The 6791-nt window shown below is 50.1% G+C and overlaps 1 pseudogene; it reads left to right on the plus strand.

Moving 5' to 3' along the window:
* Positions 1-322: 322 nt before the first annotated feature.
* LOC148808682 (U2 spliceosomal RNA) lies at positions 323-503 on the plus strand (annotated as a pseudogene).
* Positions 504-6791: the final 6288 nt, after the last annotated feature.

Consider the following 6791-nt stretch of genomic DNA (forward strand, 5'->3'; position numbering starts at 1 on the left):
TGGCCTGGGGGTTGTGCTGTCTTTTAATTTGCTTATGAGAGGCATACCAAAGGTGGGGAAGTGGGATGATAAGTTCCTAGCCTGGCTAATAGTAAGTCTGGTGAAACTGTATGTGTGGGAGGCTCGTGACGATTTGATTAAACACGGAGTGGAGGTCTCTGCTTTTAGTGTGTTTGCCAGGGTGAAAGCAGATATAGGGAGACGGGTCAGGTGGGATGTGATTAGGTGGGGGTTTGCGGCAGCTAAAGAGCGGTGGAAGGATTTAGTTTTGTGGTGTTAGTGGTTTAGTGTGGATGGTGGAGTGAGTGCGTGAATTTTGGGGTTCGTTTTTATATATAATAAAAAAAAAATCTGTTCTTATCAGTTTAATATCTGATACGTCCCCCATTGAAGGACCACATATTAAACGGATTTTTGGAACAGGGAGCTGGATCAGGAGCTTGCTCCGTCCTCTCCACGCATCGGCCCGGTATTGCAGCGCCTCCGGGAACGGTGCACTACCTTCTCTCAGCGGTGAAAAGACAGACGTAGCTAGCAAGCAAGCGAGGTGGACTGGAGCTCCTTCCTCTCCGGTCTCGTCTCTCGTCCATCTGTGTGTCTCTGTGTCTCTCTCTCTCCCCCTCCCCGTTCCCGTGCTCCCTCCGTGCGCTTTCCCGCGCCTCGACTCTCTCGGCAAGCAGGCCGGCCCCCTTTTCAGCTCCTGTGCGTTTTCTCTCCAAAAAACTTAGTTTTTTCCTCCTTTTTCCTGGGAGGCAGGCGTGGCGTGTGTGTGTGTGTGTGTGTGTGTGTGTGTGTGTGTGTGTGTGTGTGTGTGTGTGTGTGTGTGTGTCCCCTTGCAGGCGGGCCCCTTTCGACAGCCGGGCGTTTTCCCTCCAAAAAACTTAGTATATACACCTTTTCTTTCCTTTTTTTCGGCAGGCAGGCAGGCAGGCAGGCGTGTGTGTGTGTCCCCGTCCCTCCCGTGAGAGCGCTGCCCCTTGCCTCTGCCCGCAGGTGCCGACGGTCCGCTTTCGCTTGCAGCTCGCTCGGCACGGCTGCTGCCGGTGGGAGGGGCCTAAGCTAAGGAGGCCGGCCAGCTGGCGCCCCCCGCGGCTGCGGTCGTTGTCGGGCCGTTGACAGGAGATCAAAGAGCAGGGCCCCCGCCCGGGACTGGCGGGCAGGCAGGCGAGCAAGCAGGCAGGCAAGAGAGGGGGAGAGTGGAGTCCGGGCGGCCGGCAGCCGCGTGTGGACCGGGCTCCAGATGCGTCGGCCTGCGCCGCTGCGCGCCAGCCGGACGCCCGCGCGCCCGCCCAAGGCCGGCGTCGGGCATCGCTTCTCGGCCTTTTGGCCAAGATCTACTGGTGCGTGGCATGACCGCGGCCTGTAGTCTTTGCTGAGGGGACCTGAAGAGAGTGGGAGGAGAGTCGGAGGACTGCTGGAGAAGACTTTGGAGTCATCGGAGGAGGCACTACCTGCGGAGGGAGCGGAAGCGGGCTGAAGACATCGAGCCACCACTGGAATCGCCCTGGGTTGAGCCCAGGGGGTGAAGGTGGGGCTCCCAAGATGACGTCGTGGCAGAGTGAGCTGCCTGCGGCATCGGCGGCCGAGCCCCAGATGTCCCGTGAGGGGCAACTGAAGGACTCGGTGCGCTTCGTGTTGAAAAATAAGGAGGAAAGTGCGGAATGGATGGTGAGGGGAAAATTTGAGAAGGACATTGTTTGCAAGGTTCTTGGAATTGAGCATAGGGATGTGCTGGCGATTCAAGATTTCCAGGCAAAGTGTATTTATGATCTTACAGTGACGTCGGAACAGGAATGTATCAGGGTTTGGAACAAGATACAGCTTTTGAAGGAGTATGAGCCGCTGAATAAGTTTTGGGTGGAGCCCTTGTTCGCCCGGGAATTGAAGTCTGTGATGGTACATATGTTTAATCCTCATTTGCCTGAAGCAGAAATTGTAACTTTTTTGCGAAGATTTATGGACATTCAGGGTGCAGGTCGGAAAATTTGGGACGAGGAACGTTATTGGACTGGGAAATGGAGATTTATGGCCCGCTTCCGTACGTGTGATTTCGCAGAAGGTGGAGTTTTGCGTCCCCCGGCTAATTTTTACATCGGATCGAACAGAGGTTATTTGCTGTACCCGGGTCAGCCGCGCACTAACGCAAATGTGGGCTGGATGGACATATTGCGATGGACTGTACAAATGAAGTATGTCGACGGTGTGGGAAGATTGGGCATGTGGCAGCAAGATGTAGTAACCCTATATGTTGCAATTTGTGCGGGGAACAGGACCATTTGTATAAAGCGTGTCCTAGAAGAGCGTCTAGTTTTGCCTCTGTGGTTTCTAGTAGGGTTTCTATGCCTGAAGATCATGCGCCCGTTGCTGCTGAGGGACAGGAGAGAAGAACTAAGGAAGAGGTTCATCAGGAGGCGCACCAGGAATTAGCTGTGCAGGACCCAGGGGAAGGCACGTCCAGGTATGCAGAGGGACTGGAGCAGAGAGATTTAAAGGCAAGAAGAAATTCTGCACAAAGCGAGCTTTTTGAAAAAGGTTTGACTGCTGTAGGATCGGAGGTTGTTACAGAAGGGGAGGCGGGTCCGTCGTCCGCATGGCAAATTGTTGGGAAAGGGAAGAAGTACAAGAAAAGGGCGAGGGACACTCGTGAAGATGACGGGTTGAGGAATGAGGAAAAAAGGGCTAAGGAAGCAGGTTCTTCATCGGAGGAGGGTGAGACCCCGGTGTCTGCAGCAGTTTCTGAAGTGTCTGATATGGAGGAGGAGGAGTCTGTTTCAGAGGAGGAGCCGGATGGAGATGAAGATCAAAGGCAGGAGGAGAGTGGTTCTAATGAAGAAGTAGAAGAGCAACAAGCGAGTGAGGTGGAAGTTAGGGAAGAGGTGGTGGATAAGGAGGTGGGAACAGAAATTGTCCCAGTACAAGAAGAAAGAAAACCGCCGGACCCGTTAGCGGGACGCCAAGAAGAGGGGCCACCCCAAGAGGAGAGTCAGGTGGAGGCGGGTGGTATCAGCGGTTCTGAGGCGGATGGGACATTGCAACTCAGTGGTGTTCCTGGATCGGAGGAGGGGTTTTCTCCGGGTCTGGGTTTCCCCCTGACCCCCTCGTGTTTGACGCCGCCAAACGCGGATGGGTTGGAGGACAGTTATGGCTTTCTGGTGCATGGTTTTGATTCCTCATAACTGTAATTATGAATATCAATAAGATTTGTTCATGTAATGTGCAAGGACTGAGGAATGATGTGAAGAGGCTAGCAGTGTTCTCTTATCTTGGAGACTTAAACCCTAGTCTCTGTTTTCTTCAGGAGGTGCATTTGGAGGGTCCCGGTGATATTGGTAAATTCTCAAGGGAGTGGAAGAAAGGTCCCTCTTGGTGGAGTGTGGGTGGGGTGCACTCCTCCGGTTTGGGTATTTTATGTGGGGATCCAGGTTTTCAAGCCACCGAGGTGACCTCTGTAGTGCCCGGGCGCCTTTTGGTGGTGGACGGGACTTGGGGGAAGGTCAGGGTGCGGGTGGTTGGGGTGTACGCCCCAGCGGAGAGAGCTTTGCAGCCCTCCTTTTTGAAGGATCTGGAGCCTTGGTTATATACAAACAGGGAGGTTTTTTTAGGGGGAGACTTTAACATAGATATCTCAGACACGCAAGGTGGGAGTGCACGGAGGTTGAGGGAATTAATTCAACGTTTTAAATTGAGGGATTGTTTTAAAGAATTTAAACAGGGGGCTAAACATTTTACATGGGAAAATAGTAGAGGCCATAGGCGCCGGTTGGATTATGTTTTTACTTCACGGAACTGTAAAATTCAGAGGCTGCATGTGATACCTAACTGGTTTTCGGATCACATGGTTTTGCTGGTTTCCTTTGAGTCTGTTCGCCCGCGTTTTGGTGTGAGTTGTTGGAGAATGAATGTGTCAGTTTTAGAAGAGGTAGGTTACCGCGTTTTAATTTCGGATTTTATTGATAGCTTTAAGAACAAGCTTTCTGATTTTACATCGAAAATTGAATGGTGGGAGGCATGTAAGAGGAAGGTCGCGTGCCTCACTATTTCGTATTGCAGAAAAAGGAGGTACGAAGAGAAGAAAATGCTTGTTGCACTGCAAAAAGAACTTGAGGCTTTGTATGCGGATTGTAACCTTACTGGCACCTTTCAGGAAGAGAAGGCTTCGAAGTTAAAGTCCACACTCAGAGAGGCAAGGATGAGGAAGGCCAGAGACTTCTTTTTTAGAATAAAAGGTGTGGCTTTGGAGAAGGATGAACAATGCTCGGCGCAGTTTTTTGGTACTGTGCGAGCCAGACAGGAGAGGACACTCCTAAGGGAGCTTAAGATGGCTGATGGAAGAATCACGGAGGATATGGAAGAGATGGTGACATGCGCCACAAATTATTATAAGGACTTATTTTCGGAGGAAACAGTCAGACGGGAAGTGTGGGACAGTTTATTGGAGAGGATTGACTGTTCTTTTGATGCCTCTGAATTAGACCAAAGTCTGTCTTCCGTTGAATTGAGGGATGCAATGTTAGGTTTGAGGACAGGTAGTGTCCCGGGGGTGGATGGCCTTCCGATAGAATTTTATCGTGCTTTTTGGGATCAATTGGAGCCCCTTTTGATGGAAGTTTTTAAGGAAATCCTCGCCGGTAAGGGCCTGGGGTTGACGATGAGGAGGGGTATTATTATGTTGATACATAAGAAGGGGGATAAAAGTGTTTTAGATAATTGGAGACCCATTCAGCTCTTATGTAGCGATTATAAGATCCTCGCTAGACTGCTGGGTCGTCGTTTAAGGCGGGTGATGGGAACCATGGTGGGCATAGACCAAACATGTGGGGTGGAGGGTCGCAGAGCTAGTTGGACTTTGCAGTTGATTAGAGATATAGTAGAGTGGGTAGAGGATAGAGGTCTCCCCCTCATGATGGTTAACTTGGATCAAAATAAAGCTTTCGATAGGGTCCACCATGGCTTCCTTTGGGAGGCCCTGAGGCGCTTAGGATGTAGCGAAAGTTTTGTGGGGTGGTACGGGTCCTCTACAAGGATGCTGAATCCAGCGTGTGTGTGAATGGTTTTTTAGGGGGAAGTTTTGTTGTCCAGCGGGGAGTGCGACAGGGATGTCCCTTGTCTCCGCTGCTGTATGTTTTATATCTTGAGCCCCTGTTGAAGAAAATACGCGGTGATCGTTTGGTGGAGGGCATCCTTATTCCAGGGAGTGGTGGGCTGAGAGTTAAGGTAGCCGCTTATGCGGACGACGTCTCTTTGTTTTTAAGTTCGGATGTGAGTTTGTATAGAGTTTTAGCAATTATTCAGGATTTTACGGTTGGGACTGGGGCTTTCTTAAATGTGAATAAATGTACAATCAAATATTTTGGAACATGGAAAGATAGGAAAGATGCAGTTGGTGGGATCCCGGTAGCGGATGGGCCTGTTAAAGTATTGGGGATCCTATTTCAGGCATCTGGTTCAGCTGCTATCAATTGGGAAGGGCGTCTGCGGATAATGTATCAAAGGTTGGGCCTTTGGCGTCAAAGACCTTTGTCCTTGGTAGGGAAGGTTTTAGTGCTAAAGGTAGACATCCTGCCGCTTCTGCTCTATTTAGCGGAAGTGTTCCCTCTACCTGGGTGCTATCGGAGAAAGGTCGTGAGAGCAGTATTCAGTTTTATCTGGAGTGGAAAGTATGAATATATCCGGAGAATTGATATGTACAGAGCAGTGGAGGAGGGTGGCAGGGGGGTTCCAGATATCCCCTTGAAGTTGGATTGTCTTTTCATTTCTAGATTGTGTTTGCTATTGCATGCTTCGGTGTCCCATCCGTGCAGATTCTTTGTCCTGTTGTGGATGTCTCATGTTGTGAGACATTTGGTAATTTGGTCAAATGCTACCCCAAAGGCCGAAAACCCCCGTGGCATTACAAGCATGCGATCGAATGGATTAAAAAGCACCCTGAGGTTAGAGGGGCAGGTACTTTTGGACCATAGACGCATGTACGGCATGATAAGGCAGGAGGAGAGTCCGGCTGTGCTGGGGGTGACTACGGAAGTATGGAGGAGGATTCAGCCAAGTGGTTTGGACAACCGTCATAAAGACCTGAACTGGCTGGGGGTGTGGGGCAGGATGGCAGTCCGGGGAAACCATGTGTAAGCACGGACTGTCGAGACAGCCCCTGTGTCCCAGGATGTCTTGTAAGGACGTTGAGTCCATAAAGCATGATTTGTGGGACTGTAGGTTTGCGAGAGAAGTGTGGAGCCAAAGCGCCAGTTTGTGTTTTTTGGTGACAAAGGACTTTGTTTTAACTTTCGCTCTGATTATGAGGGGAATGCCTCGTGTCAAGAAATGGAGTGTCAATTTTTTGCTCTGGGTCACGCTCAGCATTATTAAGTTTCATATCTGGGCGTCAAGGGATGACTTAGTCAAGCACAATGTGCAAGTCACAAGTAGGATGGTGGTGGGGAGAATTAGAGCAGATGTGTGCGGGAGAATTAAAAGGGACGTTTTGCGGTGGGGCTTTGCAGCGGCCAAAGAGAGGTGGAAAGGTTTGTTTTCGCTGTTTAGAGGACCCTGAGGCGATGGTTTAACTTTGTGTCTGTGTATTATGGTCTAAAATGTGTTGAGGGGGGAGTTTGGTGTTAAGGGTGTTTGTATTCTTTGTAGAAATGGGAAAAATTTGGGAAGGGAGGATGTGATTTGAATAAGGTGCGGGATTAGGGAAATTTTGGTGTTCCATGGTTTTTTTGGGTTTTGTTGTTTTTTTGGTAGTTTGACTTTTGGGATAACGTTGTTGTTTGGTTATGTTTGGGGTTTTTGATTTT

Source organism: Atractosteus spatula, unplaced genomic scaffold, assembly GCF_055471065.1.
Source record: "Atractosteus spatula isolate fAtrSpa1 unplaced genomic scaffold, fAtrSpa1.hap1 Scaffold_2, whole genome shotgun sequence".
NCBI classification, from domain to species: domain Eukaryota; kingdom Metazoa; phylum Chordata; class Actinopteri; order Semionotiformes; family Lepisosteidae; genus Atractosteus; species Atractosteus spatula.